A 22,926-nucleotide genomic window follows, 5' to 3' on the forward strand; every position below is an offset into this window, starting at 1 on the left:
CAAAGGTCTGTGACTGCATTTACAGACCCCAAGCACTGTGGGACCTCTTCTCCTATGGGAAACATGACAACGGCATTAGCGGGAGTTGTCAGTCCCAGGCTACTGCTACCAGGCATTCCAACCCAAAGTCTTTCCTTCAATGTGAACATTTTATTTTAAAGACATCATATGTCCCTTAAAAGGATTGTAACTGAAGGGATGAAAACACAGTGATTTCCTTTATAAACATTCGCAGGTGGTTGCCAAATACTTCCAACTGATTAATATTCATGAGGTATTCATCCTGCCAGGTTCAATACCAATTATTGTCTTGAATTCTGGCCTGAATACAGTTGCCGGTGTACAATATAAACTTAGTATAATTTTGTATATTTATTTTGTTTTGTGCTTAGAATCTGCTTGACGCAACAACAACAATTGATGGACAGAATGCAGAACAATGTCATACATTCACCCCAGTACAGAGATCTGGGCCTAAATCCATCGTTAATGAGTTTACAAAGATTACAGAGATGAATCCACTTAATAAATGCCTGTCTGAAGTATGAGTGACGGGTCAGGGCCTGTGGGAGGCAAGTGTGTATCCTCAGGTTGGAGCATCCGTGAAGGTGGAGCTGCATCTTTTTGGGGTCGGCAGGTCTGTCTCTAGTATGTGGGAGCCATGATCCTAGTGGCGTTAGGTACAGAGGAGAAAGCCTCTATGAAAAGACTTTGTAACCAGTTTAAAATCCAAAGTCAACACTTTAAGAAAGCTTGTCAGAGCACATGTATCTTGGATCTTGTACAACAACAGACTGCCAAGAAGAACAGGTTCCATCACAATCGAACCTCGAAGGAGTACCTTCAACTAATCAACCAATATATACGCAATTGGAGGATGATAAAGGCACACATGCACAAAGTTAGAACTGTTGGCTAGTGCGAATATCTTATTCCATCCATCTGAATGGTGGAAAGGGTAGGACAAGTGGTAAAGTAAGCAAATCAAGCAATGTACATGGGTCCACCCAAGGTTTGCCAATGTTTTTTGAAACAAAATAAAAGTATCAATATGTCCATGAAAAGTAGGTCATTTCTTTGCTATAGATCCAACATTTTCATTTATAACTCTGTGTCCAGTGAACTGTGCTTAGTTTGCTGTTTTTCGGTCGAGCCTACAATCACCGCACAAGCGCTGCTCTGGTGAAAATCTGCTGTAGTTCACTACGTGAGGGAAGCCCCGCATACTGCCCTGCCCACTTTTTCATTAGCTTTTATCTTTGTCCTTTGTAAAAGCTGTCTTCTGATTGAATATGAGCCTTATTAATTAAGGCCATGTCATCATTTGTACCCTCCCATGGCTACTGGCCCCTTTACTTCGAGTGTTACTCAGTACCGTACGTGTTATTTAGACTGTGAACACTATTTTTTTATGTGACTTCTCACCCCCTCCTTTGCCCGTACTCCTGTTGTCCGTGCCTTCTCCACCTTCCCCTGCCCGCACTCCCATTGTTATGTTATGTTATGTTATATGGGTATTTATAACGCGCGCGACTACTCTTGAGTATCCTGGCGCGAAGCAAAACCACATAGAAATCGGGAGAAACTGCATTTTAGTAAGCTTGATTGAACAAGTGGGTTTTAAGGAGCTTTTTAAAGCAGCTAAGGTCTCTGCTGTATCTGAGTGTGAGTGGAAGGGAATTCCAAAGGGTAGCCGCTTTCACCGAAAACGTTTGACCGCCCAGCCTAGTTCGCTGTAAGCGGGGAATTAACATCTGACGTTGAGAGGCCGACCTAAGGCTTCGACTGGGGACATGGAAAGCCACTCTCCTCTTGAGATAGGCGGGGCCAATATCATGTAAGGCTCTATGAGTGAGAACCAGAGCCTTGAATTGAACTCTTTGGGCCACAGGCAGCCAGTGGAGTGCGGCCATTTGCGATCTTATGCTGATGCGGCTGGGAATGCCCAGCAGAAGTCTCGCGGCCGCATTCTGGATCAGTTGCAGCTTGTTCAGCAGAAAGGAGGGAGAGCCCAAATAAAGAGTGTTAGCATAGTCTAGGCGGGACAATATGAGGGCTCTAGCGACCGTCTCTTTGGCAGGCTGGGGCAGTAAAGGAAAGAATCTGCCCAGAGATTTAAGGGTCCCAAAGCAGGCACCATCAGTCTTTTTATGTGCTCTGAGAACCTTAAATCATCATTGAACCAAATGCCCAGATTCTTGGCTGGGCCGCCTTCAGAGAGGGGACGGGGGAAATCAGGAGGCCATACTAATTCTGTAAATTGGTTCGGAAATTGGCCATATAGTATGATCTCCGATTTACCCTCGTTACATTTAAGTTTCGCTTGGGCCAGCCAGGTAAATACGGCCGCAAGGCATTTTTTTGCTGCATCCGTTTCTACTTTCGAGTTACCCCAGGTAAACAGGAGCTGGGTGTCATCGGCGTAGGCCATAATTTTTGCACCCAGCTCCTCGGCCAGGTAGATCAGCGGGTCATATAGATGTTGAAAAGAAGTGGGCTCAATGTTGAGCCCTGTGGGACCCCTGTCTGAACTGACCTGGCCGAGGAGGAGTACGGGGGCATCCAGACTTGCTGGGAGCGGGAGTCCAGAAAAGACTCCAGCTATGACCACACAGCCCCAGTAGGGCCGAAAGAGGTGAGGCGAGCCAGGAGGAGTTGATGGGGGACCGTATCAAAGGCGGCAGAGAGGTCCAATAAAATTAGCGCCGCTCTGCCACCCTTGTCCATACACTCCCTAATGGCTTCCACCACCTCTACCAAGGCTGTCTCCGTGCTAAAGGAGGCTCTAAAACCAGACTGGGCTGGGTGAACACCCCGGAATCTTCCACAAAGCCGTTCAGCTGCCGAAAAACAACCTTTTCGCAGACTTTGACCAGTGCAGGAAGCAGGGAGATGGGACGGTAGTTGGCTGCAATAAGGGGATCCGCCGATGGCTTCTTCAAGAGAGGCAGGAGTTTAGCTTGCTTCCACTGCCTAGGCACCACTGCAGATTGCAGTGACCAATTGACCATAGCTGTAACTTCAGACCCGACACAATCTGCTACTCCCGCAAGAACTCTTGCTGGGCAGGGGTCCGAGGGGGAGCCCGATTTGGGAGATTTCAAAAGAGCAAGAATGTCCGATTGATCAGCTTTATCAAATTGGGCAAGGCAACTGCTAAAAAGAGTGCCGGGCATCTCAGCCAGAGGGCGGGAGGCGGCATTGCTCAAGGCTAATCCCTCCTCAATGAGCTTGATCTTATTAATGAAAAAAGAGGAGAGCTCCTCACACCAGCCAGCGGATACCGGGATCCTTTTTTGCTCCGCCAGAGGCGACAGAAAGCTTTGGACTATAGCGAAAATCTCCTTGTCATTATTATCCGTCTCCGCCATTGTCCGTGCCTCCCCCCTCCCGTTGTCCCTGATGTAATGCAAAAGGTCTTGCGCAAATGCGAGCACTATTGCATTGCAAATAATTGTTTTTGAAGGAAGGGGTGCGGATTAAAGCCAGAGTTTATACGCTCTCATTCATGAACGCCACATCCATGCTAGTAGGCTAGCCAAGTAGGTTCACCCCTTCCTGCTGGGATGTGTCTACCCGCCGTCACAGTCTGAAACCCAAGCTGGGCGAACTCAGTGTTTCATCTTCCACGTTCAATTACCAGAGTATCAATGGGTATGTACTAATAAGGCCACCAATTTAAGTATTTACCGACAGTTCAGTTTATGCCAAAGCAATAGAAGCAGGGCTTTAAGTGGGCAGAGTCTCACTGGGTCTGAGCACCGGCAGTTTTTTAAAGGGGGCCTCGAAACAGGTCTCTATTGGGCTCTGTTTTGTGCCCTGGCCCGGACTGCAGTGACAGTGGGCACATCATGTGCACGCTCACCCTGCTCACTTCTCACTAGTGGAGAAGTTACGGCATGACGTTATGCCAGGTGAGCGTGTAGGGGAAGGGAAATCCTTTAAAGAGGGTAATTTTCTCTCCAGATTTCCCTTCTCTGTTTGAAACTCAGGAGCAGCAACATTGTCATGGTGTCACCATGGCTTTAAGTGGAGGATTTTTCAAAATTATATACAAGCCTTAGTAGCTGCTTATTTATCTTCTGCAACTAATAACCATTGGCAAAGCCAATAGTCCTAACTTGTTGTGGGTATGATGTTACTTGTTGTATAATATATCTGTATGCAATGACAGGAACAACAAAATACACATCGGGAGGCACACTATGCTAAGCACAGATTTCTAGCTTACCTGTTTTTAAGCCACGCCCTTAATTACATTAGCCACGCCCCTTTGAGAGACCCCACAGTTTTTTCATCCCACTTAAAGCCCTGAATCGAAGTGTTAATAACATTTGGTAATAGTTGCAGTTGAACTGGGGGTACAAACAGTGCTTAATTTGTACAATATTAAGTACAGGAGCTAAAAAAAATTAAGGAGGCCACACCCACAGGCTCCACCCACTCGCTCCACTGACTTCACCTGCTTCCTCTATTGGCTCCTCCCACCCACATCCAGAACTTGTATTGCTGAACGTGCCATAACAAGGGTTAGAACCAAAATCTCCAGGTTGAAAGGTCAGGAAATGTGCCATGTGCATGGCCATAAGGATGCACGACACAACAGTCTATACACTGTACTGTGCATCTGTGGGTGAGGGTCAGTCACTAGATGTGTGTCATTGAAGCACAGATAGGCCAAGCTGTGGCACAGCAAGATCCTGAGGAGGTGCCTGTCACCCACAGGGGTGTAAATCTGAAAACACCACACATCCACCCAGAGAGGTGGAAGATGATCTCTACACAACCATGACATCTCACCTCCACGGCCCACAGGAAGCACATCAAGGCCCCATTAGCTCCTGAATACACAGGCTGTCAGGATCTGACTTGCAGAATCAGTGCAGGTGCCCAGCAGTGATTAGAGAGCTCCTGTCTGGAGTGCAGTGCTGGCAGCGAGCGGGCCAGGGTAAACTCTGAATTTGAAGCCCTGCTGTTCCTTTCTGATGATGCTTATTCTAGAATGTCACTTACTCACACCTGGCTGCCAAACCCCTTCTTCCTTGCTGCAACTGGACCCTCCAAAAAAGAAGCATCAATCAATGCAATGCACTCTCAGGAACGCAGGATTGCAGTCGCAATATCCAATCATAACGTAATGTCTCACAACCCATGCTCCCTAAATACAGCAGCCGTCTCGGCCCTACCACAGAGAACAAGACGTGATTCTTTGTGATTTTATATATAACATCTATACCATCTATGATTTTTAGGTGAGCCGCACCAATACTTTATAGACAAAAGTTGCAGTTGAGCTCTATTTACAATTGCTGCTCATATTTAATTACCTGCTTAATAAGGTCCTCTAAGTTGTTCATCGCCATGCAATGTCTGGTTTTGTTTAGCATTACTCAATATGGACAAAACAAAACATTCCAGTCTCCTCTAACCATCTCAATCTTCAAATTGGGTAAACTGTGAGAAAAAGTGGTGATGAATGTTCAAGGCAACAGCAAACCAAGCCGCTCCCTTACAGCCTCCTGAGAAATTCCCAAGGTTAAGCAGCTGCAAATTACTTCAAACAGAAACAGCGCTACTTCATCCCTTTGCCGAACGATGAAGTGGCCAGTCAGCCAGAAGTTAGCTGTGGGTGCGCTAGTGTGAATTACATGAAAGGGACACAAAGTGCGTGCCTAAAATGTGTGGACAAGAGTGATAGTGGTATTTTTTTATTGGGCCAAAACACAAGTAATATAGCATGCATTGTTTACATTCTGCTGTTTAAATTAGTTTCAAGCTCAAAAGAATGATTTTTCAATGTGAAACTACCCCTTGTTTTTGGAAAAAGTCATTCTCATTTTAACTCCATCAGTCGTCATGAGCTCTGGAGGCTGGTTCTCCAAGCAGCTTGCCTGAAGAGGGTAGTATTTATTTGATGTTACCTTGTGTTGGCGGGGAAGCAGTGCAGGTGGAAACATGACACAGTCCGGGCCTTTGAGATGAATGCGCCAATTTAAAATATCTGTGAGTGCTCACGCACAAGGACTGTCTGATAATCAGTCAACTGCCTGCTTTACATCTAAGGTTACTACAAGAAGGGAGATGCTAGAGCCAGGGGTCCTACAGTAGACCAATGTGTGCTAGAATCACGAACATTGATAACCTGCAGGAACTTCTGTCCATACATGTGTCACTGGGTTCTGCCTAAAACTTGTACTGCAGCTGCAGGCAAGTGCAGATTCTGCAAAAAGAAAAACATGTCGGTTTACATATGCAGAAAAGCACTGGCACTGGCAATTTACTCTGGGAACCCATAATTGGGAGGTCAGGTGTGGCCGAGGAAAGTGGCCATGGAGTCATGAGATGTTGACCTTGAAAAAGCAGTTGAGAGTTAACTTATACATTTATTTGCTGCAAAGAAATTGGTGAAGAGGACACACGATAGTAAATCTGTTCCAGATTACTTAATAATGATTTGTTGGAGTACTATCTACTACTGTCTTACATGTGACCTGCAGTTTCCGTGGCACTGGCTCCATTAGATCGCTGGCAAATAATGTGGTGTGTTGAGCCCCCCGGCCCAGGTCAAGAGCATGAGTATGCAATGCAAGTTAAAAGGAACAATTCATGGCCTGCTTCTGCTGGCGTGCGAGCGAGTTGTTAACAGAAAGCAGCTATGCACTTTTAATTACTTCAGAGATGTTGTATTAAGTTTATTGCCGAGACGGAACTTGCCAGGCCCCAGCCTGCCTTGCCTGCAGCTCACCCATCAGTCTGCCCTCAACCATAATAAGTAACAAATGTTAAAGAAAATGCTCCTTGAAAGGCAGGCGTGCACTACTGACATCACTAATGTGATGCAGTCATCATGCCTGTACCTGGGTGGGCAATCCTTTGAAGACATACCAGACAAGAAAGGAATCCAACAGGAAGGATGGGGACACAGGACAGGTAGGTACATTTCTTTTGAATAATTATTTGGCTCATCTCACTGGGGAGAAAAATTCAATAGCCCCGGCCCTGTTAAAAAAGAGCTGGTGCTAGGCACCGGAAAGCTCCTGCACAAATTAAGCACAGGGTACGAATGGGCCTGCAGGCAGAAGGGAAAGAGGTGTACTTCTCCTAAACACATTCTGATTACGCATTCTGCGTATCGCTAATGGGTGTGAAACTAGGTGTGAAACTATCAGCCTTATTCATCAACGGGCCGTTTTGCGAGCCCCTAATAGCGATTCATAGCGAATCGCTATTAAGGACTCGCAAAACGGTATTCATGTAGGAATTGCTAAATAAATAGCGATTCCTACACATTCCTTATTTGCGAGTAGCAAATTGCTAATCGCAAATAAGGAATAACTCCCCATACATTCCTATGGGCCAAAAGGCCCCTAGGAATGATTGGGGAGTATTCCTTATTTGCGATTAGCAATTAGCTAATCGCAAATAAGATAGCGATTTAAAGGGTGCCAGGGGTGTCCAAAGGACACCCTGTAGCACCCCTTAAATGCAAATTGAAACAGGTGTTGCGCACACACATGTCCAAAGGACATGTGTGTGTGCAACATGCAACTTAGAAAAATGCTTTTAAAAGCATTTTTCTAAGTTTTTGCTATTTACCGAGAGGTCTGACCTCTCGGTAAATAGTGGCCCAAAATTGCAATTTCGCAATTTTAAAATGCTTCATGAATTGCATTTAAGGAATCTCAAATAGAGATTCCTTAAATTCATTTCTTCGCAAATGTGCGACTTCTTAAATAGCGAATTTTGCATTTGGGATGATGAATCCCAAATGCAAAAATTGCACTCGCAAAAGGCAAGATTCTGATAATCTTGCCCTTTGCGAGTGCAATTTAGCTTGATGAATCAGGCGGTAAGTGTGCCAGTCTGTTTGACTCAGCATTTAGCAAAACAATGAAAAATAATATTTCTCCCAAATTCGACCTTAAAAAAAAAAATGAAAGTGCATGTTAACGTAGTACGGTTACTGGGCAGGCTGTACTGTGCAATCAGAGAAACTGCTGCCTCAGAGCGTTCTGCATATTTGATTCAGAAGCCCTTCCTTGTTTCCGTGGAGAGGGGAGATCTGTTCTCATGGCTTGGGAGGTGGTATGGATCGCAGCACGAGTGAGTGAGACCCCAGTGTTATTTTATTGCCCCTAATGTCTCATTGACACTTGTATCAAACTCTTTTTGCGCATGCCTCCATATCGCTCCTGGCCCCGTTCCGCCCCGGCATAGTGCCGTTTGTGCGGAGGGCTGCCTTCTCGAGCGCCATTTCCGCTTTCCCACTACTACTTCCGCCCTGCACCTACACATCACAGGTTAGCGGTCTAGTGGCTCATCTAGGATTTACATATTATGGCGATATGGCGGAAGCCTGTCCGCGGCCAGTCGCGCCCAGCGGCCACTCTCTCTGCCCAAACTGTTACATACTCGTCTGCCGACCTATTAGCTCTTCGGCATGCAGTGCCCCTATCGCCGCGCGCCACTAGGGCAGCCCTGGACTGTGGCATTTTGATTCCCTCTGTTTCATTGATCCCTGATCTTTCCCCTACACACTCTAAACCTGCACCATTGCCCTCTACCCCGTCACCTCCGGGGACGCTCCCCTTGACAGTTCTGTATCTTAATACCCGGTCGATGGTGAAACACTTAATACCCGGTCGATGGTGAAACACCAGTTGGAAATATTCCATCTCTTAGATGATAGCGCCGTGGATATTTTACTTTTATCAGAAACATGGCTGACCGATGATTCCGCTCCCGACATCCTCGCTGCCATTCCCACTGGCTATTATATTATACAATCCAACCGTCCAGGGGGACAAGTTGGTGGTGGGGTTGCAGCCATCATCCGTAATGAACACTTTTTTTCTACTTTAGCCTGCACTGCGATTCCCAATACACAAACTCTTGTAATCAAACTTAGCTCTACCAGATCTTCCCTTGTTTGTGCCCTTATGTATAGACCCCCTGCTTATATGCCCTCTTTCCCACAACAGGTCGGTGCTCTTATTTCCCAATTAATTATCAACAATGCCAAAGTCATCATTATTGGCGACTTTAATTTTTGGCCCTCCGACCCTCGGGAAAGCCGTCTATCGGAAGAATTCTCGGATCTTCTGGCCAGCATTAACTGCCGCCAATTCATCACGACACCTACTCACTGTAAGGGTCACCTCCTGGACCAGGTCTGGACGTTAAACCTCGATATCTCGCCCCCCTTAGTGACTCCCTGCTCTTGGTCAGACCACTATTTTATTTCTTTTTCTGTTGATTTGTCTCTTCCCTGCCGCCCCCTTCCTACAACTAACGTTTCAGCTCGCAACTGGATGAAAGCTAACTTGACAGAACTGCATTCCATGCTGGCATCCACAGTTCCTTTGCTCTCCGGCTCAGCCACTCACCAAGCTTTTATCCTTGAGCAATGGCTTTTGTCGGCTTGCAACACTGTAGCTCCATTAAAAACCATAAAATCTATGCGCCCCCATGATGCTCAGCGGTGGTTCACTGATCAATTAAAACTCGATAAACTGGCTCTTCGCCAGGCTGAACGCCGATAGCGCCGCAACTATGATCCACTTCTTAAGCTTGAGTTCGTGAACCTCCTAAAAATCTATAAATCCTCTATTCTTGAGGCTAAAACAACTTATTTCTCTTGTAAAATAATGGATTCCGCCTCCAAGGCAAAAGACATATTTTCCATTGTCAACGAGCTCTCCCTTCCCGACCGGGTCACTCTCCCTCCCTTGCCTACCCAGGATCTATGTGATGCATTAAATACTCATTTTCGGGACAAAATTATTACCATTAAAAATAATATCCGTCTGCCCCTTTCCCTTCTCTCATCCCTCTTACCTCCCAACAATCCGCAGCATTTGGATGCTATCCCCCCTATTTCTATTACTGAGTTTCAGAGACTCCTGCATAAAGTCAGTTCTGGCTCTCCTAATGACTGCTGCCCTCCCCACATTTTGAAAGAATTTTTTTTGGCTTGCCCCGACCCTGCCTTGGCACTTCTTAACACCTCGTTGGCCACTGGAGTAGTTCCTGACTCCTTTAAACAGGCAGTGGTGTTACCAATCTTAAAGAAAGTTAATGCAGATCCCTTGGTCCTGAGCAATTACAGGCCTATTTCCCTTCTCCCTTATCTAGGAAAGATCTTGGAGACCCATGTTACACGCTGTCTGAGCACCTTTATCGAGAGCTCATCCTTTCTGGATCCCCAACAGGCCGGCTTCCGCCCCCTTCACTCGATTGAGGCGGTCATTGCTGCCGTCATGGACACTTTAAGAACTGGGGCTGACAATAACATCTCTCAAGCCCTTGTCCTGTTGGATCTGTCGGCGGCTTTTGACACGGTCGATCACTCTATTCTGATCGACCGTGTCACTAACGCCGGCATTCAGGGTGTTGCCCTCAATTGGGTCCGATCTTTCCTTCATAAGCGCTCTCAAACTGTACATCTCTCCACCTTTTCTGCTTCTTCCTTCCCTCTTTCCTGCGGAGTCCACCTCTCCTTTTTAATTTGTATATGCAGCCCCTTATGGCTTTTCTCCGCATGTCATCTGCAACAATATTCAACTATGCAGATGACTTGCAGTTGATTTTTCCTATTGACACTTCTCCCTCCTCTCACACTGATTTTCAAACCACCATGTTAGATATTTCCGACTGGATGGCTCACAGCCAGCTCAAATTAAATCCTACAAAGACTGAGCTTGTGCTGGTGGGTGGGCCAGCCAACCCATGGAACGACAGCTTCTGGCCCCCTCATTCGGGATTCCCCCTCGCCCGGTCAACTCTGTGAAAAGCCTCGGTGTAGTCATCTCTGGTGATCTATCCATGAAGTCTCAGATCTCTGCGGTAACATCTTCCTGCTTCTTCCATCTGCGTAGGATACGCAAGATCTGTAGATTTCTCACCAGAGATGCACTCATCCTAGTCATCTTGGCTCTTGTTATCTCCAGAGTTGACTTCGCCAACATCTTATACGCAGGGATCCCCGCCTACCAGCTCCAGAGGCTACAGCTGATACAAAACCAGGCCGCTCGCTTAGTATACCACCAGCCTAAGCACCAGCATGTCTCGCCGCTATTACAGAGCCTCCATTGGCTCCCTGTGGCCAAACGCTGCACTTTTAAACTTGGATGTACTATCTTCAAAGCCCTCTATAACCTTGCACCTGCTTTTATCTCCTCCAGCTTAAAGCGTTACATTCCCACACGTAACTTACGCTCTTCTGCTGATAATCTCTTGCACATCCCTCAAATCCATCGCAAGAAACACGGTGGCCTCCGCTTTTCATTTTTAGCACCCACATTTTGGAATTCCCTCCCTTCCCCCTTCCGTCACTCCCCCTCTTATGAATGTTTTCGTAGGACACTGAAGACGTTCCTCTTCAAATCTGCATTTGAGTAAAATGTCTGCCCTCGCTCCCCGCATCTGTTATGAGCGCCAAGAAACTGTTTCGGTGAACGCGCGCGGTATAGGAAAATTTTAACATAACATAACATGGTTCTTCTGACCACTACAGGAGGGATGCGGGACATCTGCAGTGTTCAGTGCACGTCTTTCATTCACCCGCCACCCATCCACAGTATCTTTGTAATTGGTAAAGAGCACATTCAGCCTTAAGGGGCTGGAATAACAAATGCGTAGTAGTCTGCGGGCGTGAGTGTTGCAGATCTCTTGAGTACGCTGACAAAGAGCCCCACTAATCCCCCCTCCCTCCTACATAGAAAAGTAGCTATTTGCATTGGCAGTGCTGTTATAACACCAAGCTTTTTACTTGTTAATTATGATCCTGTAATACAAATGCTTTCTTTCTTGATATCCTCCTTGTAAATACAGGTTCTGATTCATCATACATTTTTTTTTAAAAATGATAGGTAGTAATGGTCCCTATAAGGGGAAAAAAACGCACAATCAGTGTAAACTATGTATTGGCACCTTAGCAAAATAAGCATGAACAAGTCTATTGCTATAGTTTGACCTGGGTGCTAAAGTAGCTTAATACACCTACTACCCAGAGGTGCTATTAGCACATTAGAAACTAACATGCATGCACATAAACCAAAGAACAAAGCTGTTACAGCACACCGATTATCATGTATAATAATCCAAATACAAATTGGACAAGTAATGGTCAATGTCCGAATTCCAATGTAAACCCTAACTAAAGTTTACGAGGACAGTTTAATGAGACAACAGGTATACAGAACATGCAAGTAGTCCAAAGAAGTCATCCGTTGGCTTTCATTCACTTTTTATTCTTTTTTCAAAGATTCCCAGCACACGATTTTGTCTGAATCGTGTGCTGGGGAACCAGGTTCAAGTTTCAGCGTTGCTTCAACATCCAAATATCTCCCCGTGGCTACCAAAAATGAATGTTTCCTTGTGTAATGTAACTGGCGCTCTTGTAAAGCGCTCCAATACCTTCCAGTCGAGTTTGCGCTATATATAGATCTGCAGAAAAAAAAAAGAATTTGCAATGCAACAGGCCTCGCATTTACGCAAGTGTTTCAGCTATTGGCATTGTAAATGACAATGCCTTTTATTTATGTTTTGGGTTTTGAAACATAAATAAAACGCATTGTCATTTACAATGCCAATAGCTTAAACTCGCTTAAGATGCTGAAACGATTTATGTGTCACTAATTTTGTTAGGGGTGTATCAAGTTGGACTTTAAAAACTTCATCAACCATAATAAGACATTTAAACAGTAAAGATGCAAAACTCCTAAAAAAGTATGTTTTCAGGAGAAAAAAGAAATGCAAACTACTTTTTCGCGTTATTTCTTGTGGAAGAAAAGTATTTGCCCGAAACATTTCTTACAAACATTTGCAGCTAATTTCATTAGTAGGCAAAACTTTAGGAAGTTGACAAACTTTGCAGTCGAATTTTACTGCGTTGCATTGCAGAACGTTACCAGCATGCATGGCATGTCTAGGAGATCTAACTTGGCATGCCCTTCATTAGGTCGAGGACCGGAAATGCTGGCTTGCCAGCTTCGGGTCTGAGAGTTAATGATTATTGAGTACGGGGCTTGAACCCGCCTCTGTATCTCCACCTCTCCTCCATTGGCTGGCTTACTAAACGGAGGCCATTGGAGGAGAAGGGAGTCACTCGAAACAAGCCCCATCTCTTTCGGATTCGGGGGCGTGTTTTTGGCGTTCTTTCGCCCTGTGACGTCAGCCGTCACTCAGAACGCCTAAACACATCCCCGAATCCGAAATTTTCGGAAGTTTGCGGCCGCCATTGTTGCCCGACCTCGTCTGGCCCTTGCATCCCCACCGCCGCCTGCCAGAAGACTGCAGTGTGCTCTGTCTGCAGGTTTTATTTATTTATTTAATTCACCGGGAGCCGGGGGCGGCCGTCTGTCCAGCAGTGGGCTTTCCGCAGGTGTCCGTGAGAGGGCCTCGCTGCGGGCAGTCATGCAGCGAGTGGCAGAGGCAGGGGGCTCCTTCGCCTCTCTCCCCTTTGATAACCTGGCCCTGCGCGCACTGCCGGTTTTGTGTATTTATTTAATTCACCGGGGGCAGCCGTCTCTCCAGCAGTGGGCTTCCCGCAGGTGTCCGTGAGAGGGCCTCGCTGGGGGCAGTCATGCAGCGAGCGGCAGAGGCAGGGGGCTCCTTTGCCTCTCTCCGCTTCGATAACCTGGCCCTGCGCGCACTGCCGGTGGAGCCAGGCTCCGGCAAGGGAGAGGAGGCGTCCCGGCCGCGCCAGGTCCACGGGGCCTGCTTCTCGCGGGTGTGGCCATCCCCTCTGGAGCGGCCGCAGGTGGTGGCGCTCTCGGCGCCAGCCCTGGTGCTGCTGGGGCTGGAGGCGGCGGGGCTGCAGGAGCAGGAGGCTGCCCTGTACCTGAGCGGGTGCCGCCTGCCGCCCGATGCCGAGCCCGCCGCTCACTGCTACTGCGAACACCAGTTTGGGAGCTTTGCTGGGCAGCTGGGGGACGGTGCTGCCATGTACACACCCGTTCACACAATTCACAACAATGCTGTACAACACCACACAGAAAAACAAAACTCAAGGTGTGGTTAGAAAACACTGGTGGTGGATGGACACGACCACAGAATGATTCATTAGGAACACGGAGACACAAAGACTGTGGTGCTAGGAATCGGAATACCATTGCAGGACTCGGCGGCCACCGTAGAGGTAACGGGGTCTGGAGAGGAAGGGTGTTGGCCGGTAAAGGAGGGGACGGGGTATTTTCAGATTCACCTACACAGCAGAAAATCAGAGCAAAAAGAGGCACAGCATTACTGCTGGAGCACTTAACTCGCGCCAACCCATGATGTCACATCGAAAGTGTACTTACACCCTCCCCACTTCATATAAATGAACTCGGCATTTATGGTGCATGCGTGAGTGATAGGCCGCACTCAGGAGGCTGCAGCAAGTCAATGAGATGGCGGACGGACACACAACGCCCATTTAACAAGCACTGGTGGTTAATATACAGAGGGGTGCTTGGCGGCGTCTCTGGCCGAGAAGCAGGACCGGGGGAGTGGAGGCAGCTGATGCCACCTATTCCCCAAAGAGCACGTGCACATCAGCATCCCTTCCTTCCACGTATTAGCTTCCCACTCCCCATGCCACCGTGGGTTGATGTGATCTGAGCTGACATCCCACCCCTCCTTCGGTCTACCTCTTGGATCCCACGCCTCCTCCCTAGACAGCAAGTGCCTCTTAATAACGTCACCCTCAACATGCCAACTCCAGGTAGTCTTCCGGCGCCCGCCAGAGGGGCGGGCCCCCTAGCTTCCATCACTGCAAGGGCCGGACAAGATACGCAAGTCACGGCCCGCTGCCCCATCTCGCATAAACTGACTGGGACTACAGCACTTGCATTAGAAGCGTGAGTATGGAAAGTAGAATAAACGACATGGTGGGTGTGAAATAATGACCTGCAGCGGAACCAACCAAAAGAGTAGCAAATTAAAATTAGGTCTTAAAAAATTCCAAGAGTGCAATATTATATTTTTATTTCAAGTCTTGCAAATGGAAAGACTCTTAATCCCCTCTTAACACCCTTTTTAACTCGTATTACTTTATTAAAATAATTTTCAATATTATTATTTTTTTTAAACGAGTTCAACACTTGGCGAAGTCTATACGATTTTTCTAAGGCCCCAGACCTAATATCATCTAATTTACAATTAATAAAAAATTACATTATGCAATGAGGCATTACTAAAAAACAGACACTATTCAATTAAATAAAGGCGATGGCTCGGGCGCACTTTCTGGGGCACACTGGGCTAAACTGAGTAGTATTCTTAAAATAACATTTCCCTATAATTATTATTTTCAAACATTAAGTCGGCCTTGTACAATTATTAGGAAGGGGGGGGGGGTTTGACGTGAATGGCTCTGTCTGTGTGTGTGCGGCTCTGTCTGTGTGTGTGCGCGCGGCGCAGCTCTGTGTGTGTGCGGCTCTGTGTGTGTGTGTGTGTACGCGGCTCTGTGTGTGTGTGTGCGCGCGCTGCTCTGTGTGAGTGTGTGCGCGGCTCTGTGTGTGCGCGGCTCTGTGTGTGCGTGGCTCTGTGTGTGTGTGCACGGCTCTGTGTGTGTGTGTGTGTGGCTCTGTGTATGCGAATACTCTCTACTACTCTCTAATGCTCACCTATTGCCATTGTAAATGACAATACCATTTATTTATGTTTTTAAAAAAAATGAAAAAAAATGTCATGAGCAATGCCAATAGCTCTACCTTTAATAATGCCGAGACCATTGCATTGTAAATGCTTGTTTTTATATGGGTATCTCATAATTGATATAACTTACTCATACTATGTATGAATTTGAAAATGTTACCATGAAAAATTGCAGAAGGAACTCTCATGTTCAACGAAAAACTATACAAAATCTGAAACACGGGATGCTTTTTCATCAGGAATGTTATTCTGTAGGAGTGTCCCCATGAGTGTAGTGTTTGATCCAGGGCTTTAAGGGGGATGAGAAAAGTGTGTATGTGTGGGGGGAGCTTTAAAAGGGGCGTTGCATGTGCAGTTATTGGCATGGCTTAACCATGTTAACTAAATTTGTGTTCCCATAGTGTGCTACCTGGTTGATATGTTGGTGTCTCTATAAGCTTTGTTATTGCATCCAGTATAACACAGCAAGTGAAGTACACCCAATATCAGCATGTACTGCTGGCTTTGTCAATGGTTGTCTGTCTGTACTCTGGAAAAAGGCAAAGGATTGGATGAACATGTATTCTGAACAGGCTTTTAAAAAAAAAAGTTTTTATTTCAAATACTTTTTTGAATTTTCAAGAAACAAAATACCAGGCACTGTGAGAAACTCGCACTGCCTTCAGCCTTAGCTCTCGACCTCTTAATCATGGCTGCTCTAGACGCCTGGAGGCAAAGCATGCACTGAACAAGAGCAAATGTGCTGAATGAACAAAAAAAATACAAAAACACAACATCCTGCCAATAGTTAACCCTCTAAAGGAGTGCAAGATTAAGTAAAACATGTGAAATATAACTGGAAACTAAATCATCAACATGGATTATCTGAACATTTGTTACATTAATTGTTCAAAAATCCTCAGTGTTTTCCCAGAAAAGTTAAGGACATGTATATGGGGCCTGATAGGGGCCTGTTTCAATGTACGTTCTAAATAAAAATGCTATTGGGTCTGAAACCTGGAGGGACCTGGCCCACTTAAAGCCCTAGCTTGAGGCTTTTAAAAGTTTTTTCAGTATAGCAACTGAGAATGTTAATGGGTGACTTTTAGAGTGATGGTGTATTTATCCTCTACGGTGTAAATCTACCAGGGTTCTGGCCCAACTCAGAACTGCACATGACCCCCTTACTGTAGAGGTATACTAAGTAACACTTTAGGAAATACAATACCAGTGGAGCTGGATTAGGACATGGCCCCATGGTGAGGTGTAAAGGGAAGTTTTGCATCATCCCCTATTGGAACTCTGTTAGAGTCCCAATGGCTAATTTACGGCTAAAGGAAATATGTCAAGTGGCCTCATTTGAAAAAAGTCATATATACGCTAGAGGACCGGATGCCAGTTGCAGATTACCAAATAGGCAAAGTTGGCACTGGCCTATTGGCCCAACTACATTTAGTGGCCCAGTGACAATAGATCAAAATAATATCGATTTCATCTTGAAAGAAAATTACTATCAAGATTTCTTAAATTGTTTCCAAAAGATTGAAAAAAATTAATCAGCTCAAAGAAACGAAAACTTTACATTAAAGACTCTGCAGAGAAAATAATGTATGAATGTAATTTACCCATTGAATATTTAAAGTTTAGTAGATTTATTAAAATTAAAAAATTATATATTTTTTTGATAACATTAATAATTGTTAATGTTTAGCTTTGGGTAATAAAACTGGTTTATTAAAATCCTGTTGGAAGGGGCGATCCCAGAGGGCCAGGCAATGCTCTCCCGACCACTCCGTGACCCACCTCTCCCTCAAATAATGCTGAGTCTTAACGTGAGGTCCTCACCGGGGAGGACTTTGAGTCTAGGATCGTACACACTGAGCTCACACCACACTTACGAACGGACACCACACCGTGGATTTCAATAAGCAAGTTCTTTATCAACAGTAAAAGGAATCAGCATTCGTATTTACAACCGATCGAGGGATCGTAAAGTCTCTGGAATTCGGGAAGAGGAAAGCGGGACAGTCTCAATCTTTAGGCCAGCACGAAGCGTACCCTGCGCACAGCTCTCAATCTTCGAGCCGGGGGATACGAAAAGATGATGATCGTACTGGCTGCTTCACTCACTTCAGGACGAACCAGGTCGTGTTGGTAGCGTCGATGGTCCAGCCGGACCAGAGTACTCCTCGAGCCGCGCCGAGGTCAGCAGGGCTCGATCCGGAGGTTAGTTTTTGAGGAGCCGCGACCACGTCAGCAGGGCTCAGGGTGTTCCACGAAGGTCTTTAGTGTTCAAGATCGAGCCGCGACGAGGTCAACAGGGCTCCGATGTTCTAGTTCCGTCTTTACGAGGATGAGCCGCGACAGCGTCAGCAGGGCTCCGAGGTTCCAGTTCCGTCTTTACGAGGATGAGCCGCAACAGCGTCAGCAGGGCTCCGAGGTTCCAGTTCCGTCTTTACGAGGATGAGCCGCGACAGCGTCAGCGGGGCTTGAAGAGTTCGAAGTTTCAGTTTTCCCCAAGGGTTAAGCGGCGATCAGATCAGCAGGGCTCTCTTGTCCAGGATACAACTGCCCGCTAGTTGTTGGGCGGGCATTGATATAGTCCAGTGGCCCTTTGATGTCCGGACCCTCGCAGGCGGAGGTCTCATGCCTTGGGGGCTGGTTGTTGGAGAGGTCCGTCGGTTGGCCCTTTGATCCTTTTGAAGATGCGTCCGGGAATTCCCAGATGCCCAGCAGGATCTGGAGCCAGCACTCGGGGAGGCCAGAGGTGCGATCGAAACTCCCTGTCTTATCTCACTCAGGGAGCCCTTTACCCCCCAGCCGGGCATGGCGCGTCTGGAGACTAAGTGTCGCTGAGGCCGGGGTCAGGCAAGGCCCAGGGAGTCAGGGACCTCGGGAAGGGAAAATGGCGGCCGGGGGCCCTGTGGGGTGATGCAGGTTCTGGGTGCCCGGTACCGGGAAGGAGGGCGGTGGAAAGCAGGGCTGGTCGTCGGTTGGTGGGGTCGTGTAGGGAGCGGGGCGGACAGGGAACGGGACGACCAGGGGTTTCTAGGTGCAGAGCTAGGCTAACGGGATGCTGAGGAACGGGAGGGGACCACGCCACGAGGCCAGGTCCAACAAATCCGTAGTTGGTATTTATTTATTTATTTATTTTGAAAGTTTTATAGAGCGCGAACAAGACCCTTGCGGGTATCAGAGCACTTTACAGTAAAAAAGTGTATAGGCATAACAAACAGCAAAAATAAGCAGGACCGTAAGTATAACATCAAAAAGCAAAGGGACATATCAAACATTTAAGGATAATCAGGACCAAAAGGGTGGCAGCAGAGAACAATCAACGGATAGAAGGGTAAGTCAGATGAGGTGCAAAACAGTACCGATTGGTTTTGAAGGATGATGGTAGTACATTGATGGTGAAAATGACAATAATAAGTGAAACAAAGCTGTACATATAAGATCCAAGCATTAAATAGGTAGGAAAGAAGAATGGAGTTGGGGTTCTCCACAGTCATGTGAGGCAATGTTTATATGAATTTAGCCATAAGGATGCCTTTTACTTCCAGTTTGAAGGAAGCGGAGGAGGGGTTCAGTCTTATTTCTGGTGGTAGGACATTCCAGATCCTAGGTGCCATTCCTGAGAAGGAGCGATTATACGTTTTTTTCTTTTTGAATTTTTGTGGTTTCAGAAGGAAGTTTTCCGCACTTCTTGTTGATCTTGACCCTCCAGATATTGTGAGTTTTTGTGTGAGATAGCTGGGCGCATTGTGATGTAGGGCCCTGTGCGTCATGCAAGCTATTTTCAGGTGGATTCTGGCTTCAAATGGCAGCCACTTTAAAGATTTTAGATCCGGGGAGATGTGGGCCCTTTTTTTTGAGCCAGTGATTAGTCTCGCTGCCGCGTTGGTTGAGGCTCTTAGAGAGCTGTAGTGGCCTTAGGGAGACCGCATAACGAGACGCTTCCATAGTCCAGCCGAGGTAAAACTAGAGCCTGAACCGCTAACTTGAAGTCATTGGGAGGTAGGAAGGGCTTCAGCTTCCTTAGAATATTGATCTTAAAGTTTGGTTCCCTCGTTGCATTACTAATATGCTTCTGCATATTGAGGTTACTATCCAAAGTTATACCGAGTGATTTCGCCGCGTCCACGATGGTTGGTTGAACATCAAGTGCTGTGAGGTGTTTTATCAAATTGTGCATAGTGGGGCAATAAGGAGGAATTCAGATTTAAGGCATTCAGTTTGAGGTGATTCTTTGCCAGCCATGTTTTGGTGGTCTTAAGAGTATCATTGAGTAAACTAATGTCGTCCAAGGTGTTGATTTTGAGGTAGAGTTGAGTGTCATCTGCATACATGTGGAATTGCACGTTGGATGTTTGTAACAGATCGGTGAGTGGTTCCATGAAGAGGTTGCGTAACAGGAACTGGTTTGGACAGTGTGTTGTTGACCTTGAATTTTTTAGTCCGGTTATGCAGAAAATAGGTAAACCAGTCTAGCAGTGGTCCTGAGAGACCCATTCTGTGTTTCAACAGATCTGTCAAGTGATCGTGTTTGACCGTGTCGAATGCTGAGGAAAGGTCTAATAGGATGAGTAGACATGCTTCGTTCTGATCGAGAAGTTGTAGTGCATCATCAATGATGTGTGTCATGGCTGATTCCGAGCTGTGATTTGCCCGGAAGCCGGATTGATGTTTATTTAGGAGGTTGAAGTGGTCGATATGTTTTGTCAGTTGGTGATGAACACATTTTTCCAGAAGTTTGGCCAGGGTGGGAATATTGGAGATTGGGCGGTTGTTGTTGAGGTCCGTGGGGTCAGCTGTGGGTTTCTTAAGGATGGGAGACACTTGTCCTACCTTTAATGAGTCCGGGATGCAGCCTTGTTGAAGTGAACTGTTGATGATCTTGGTCCATATGGGTAGTAGCAAAGGTGTAAGATGTTTGACCGCATTTGCCGGGAGAGGGTCCATGAGGTGATTGGAAGGCTTCAGGGCACTGAGAAATTTTCCAGATACTGTCAAATGTCAAGTAAGCCATGCCTGAAACTAAATTCTCTTGTATGCACAGTATTGGATATCAGAATTCCCTGATATTTTAATCAGGCACATCAGAGTAGGGCTAGCGCATATTTTATTACATGAGCAGAGTCTTGCATAGATGCAGATTATTGGCCTACATGCCCTTCTAGAAGGTTCTTGTTTTCATTTCATTAACGTTTAGTGGCGTCAATTTACCCACAAAATGGAAAAATTTCTTTGAAAGTAGTAGTTGGAACAGAAAATGAAGGTGCATTGCATGTAGATGAATTTTCCATTAAACAACTTAATTGGTAGACAAAATACCTGATTTTAACTTGAAAACCAACATACAACTACAATTGGTAATACTAATAGTTTTCTCAGGAATTAAGAGAAATTTGCAAAAGAAACACTTCACAGCTTCCCACATCCATTCAAAACAGCCCCCTCCTACAATATTGCACACCTTTTTTAATTGAATTTTTTTTTATTTTCATATGTGAAACGTTCCTGAAAATGTGACTGGCAAATATTTATGGGATGACCAATGAATTGTGTTTGGTGGAAAGTTAAAAGTCCTTTATCTGCCCATAAAAGAGACTATCAGCTTTAAAAGTCTGGAAAAGGGTGTCAGATGAAGGAAGGTCACCCAGCCTAGCAGAACAACCAATGGAGTCAGTGACTTTGGGGAAACACAAAGATTCTGAAAAATCTATCTTTAAACTCCAACGGGTGTTTGTGGGGTAGGGAGGAGTGTGAAGATGCAGGGCCACTCGTGCCTTTTGTGGATATTTTTTATCAAATGCACAATACCCAGGCTTAAATGTCAGCGGGGCTCTGCCACTCATCCGCATCGCGCCGATAACACCAGGACTGCTCTGAAACTGTGACGTGTGTAAGATACATTCTGTAAAGTTCTCCAGCTGTGGCAGAGAGGGAAACCACAAAATACATTCATGTAATAACACATGTCACAAACACACAACAAAGAATTCTGGGCTATCTAGTTTTGAGGGAAACTCCTTGTTGTTTTGATGTAACTTTCAATTTATTGCATATGAGGGTGAGTCAAAGGGAGCGCCCATGAAATGGACAGGAACTATGCAATATCTGGGCAGTAGGAGTTAAGGTTTTTAAGATCAGGGGATGAGGGTTCTCTTGGTATTGCCTAATATCACTTGCATTGCGCATAAACAGGCCATAGGCTAGTACCATTGGATTCTGCAGGAAGGACCGGGCCCATCGATAATCAGTGAGCAGATTCTGTGGCACTGGGGCAAAAGCCTGTGATGGGACCACTATACCCCAATTATTGCTAGATTTTGGTCACTATTTTGTTTAATGTGTTCATTGAGGCGGCAATAAATGTGAGAAAAAGGACCAGGCATAGAAATGACCCACAAGGTAGGATATGTAGTCCCTCATTGACTGCTGGAATTTTTTCTGTCCCTTTGGCTCAGTCTCACCAGTCAACTTTGTAGACGTAAAATTTAACAGTTTATTTACTTTGTTCATGCAACAAAAGCACTGACTCCTCGCCAAAGCACCAGGTCTGAACGGCTAACACACTGGGCATGAGAATACAGACTCGCTGGAGGAGGGAGGCGATGGGGAGTCCAGATATGGATGGTGGTGGATGACTTCCAGTATGTGGTGGGAAAGGAGGTAGAAAGTGGAAAGGCAGTTATAGGGCTATATTGAACTGCATTGCCTTAAAAAAGTCTTTATTATTAACACACCCAGTTTGTTTGTGAGTGAGAGAAGATAGTGGGTGGATTCCCAAAAAAAGAAGCACTGGCTTAAAATCTAATTTCTTGGTGGTGCAAAAAGAACAATTGATGGACCGAATGCAGAAACAATGTAATACATTCACCCCAGTACACATATCTGGACCTAAATCCATAGTTTTTTTGCTCCCCCTGCCATTCCCGTTCGAACCCAGCCTTATGCAATCAGTCTTGACCCTGCGCCCAATGGGAACAGTCCAGCCCGAACAGCCAGGCCAGGTCTGGAAACAAGCAGCCTAAGACCGGTTTCAAGGTTTCACCCCTCTTCAGCCAGGATATCTTGACTCCAGTGGCATGGAGAGCACGGGAGCCATGTATGACATTGTTTCTGCATTCTGTCCATCAATTATTCTTTTTGCAATTGTCACCCAGAGTGGGAAGGGTATGCCCAGACGTGGGTCCCTTGCTCACTTTGCCACTGGATTCAAGCTAGCCTGGATGATGAGGGGTGTTACCCCGAAACCGGTTCCAGGATGCTCCGTCCATCATCTCCTTGTGTTTCTAATGT

At 46.1% G+C, this 22,926-nt stretch overlaps 1 protein-coding gene across 2 annotated transcripts in view; it reads right to left on the reverse strand.

Annotated features, from left to right (window-relative positions):
• Nucleotides 1-22,926, reverse strand: part of LOC144753676 (membrane cofactor protein-like) — a 419,797-nt gene that overhangs the window by 84,353 nt on the left and 312,518 nt on the right. The window lies entirely within an intron of this gene.

Source organism: Lissotriton helveticus, chromosome 5_1, assembly GCF_964261635.1.
Source record: "Lissotriton helveticus chromosome 5_1, aLisHel1.1, whole genome shotgun sequence".
Lineage (NCBI taxonomy): Eukaryota > Metazoa > Chordata > Amphibia > Caudata > Salamandridae > Lissotriton > Lissotriton helveticus.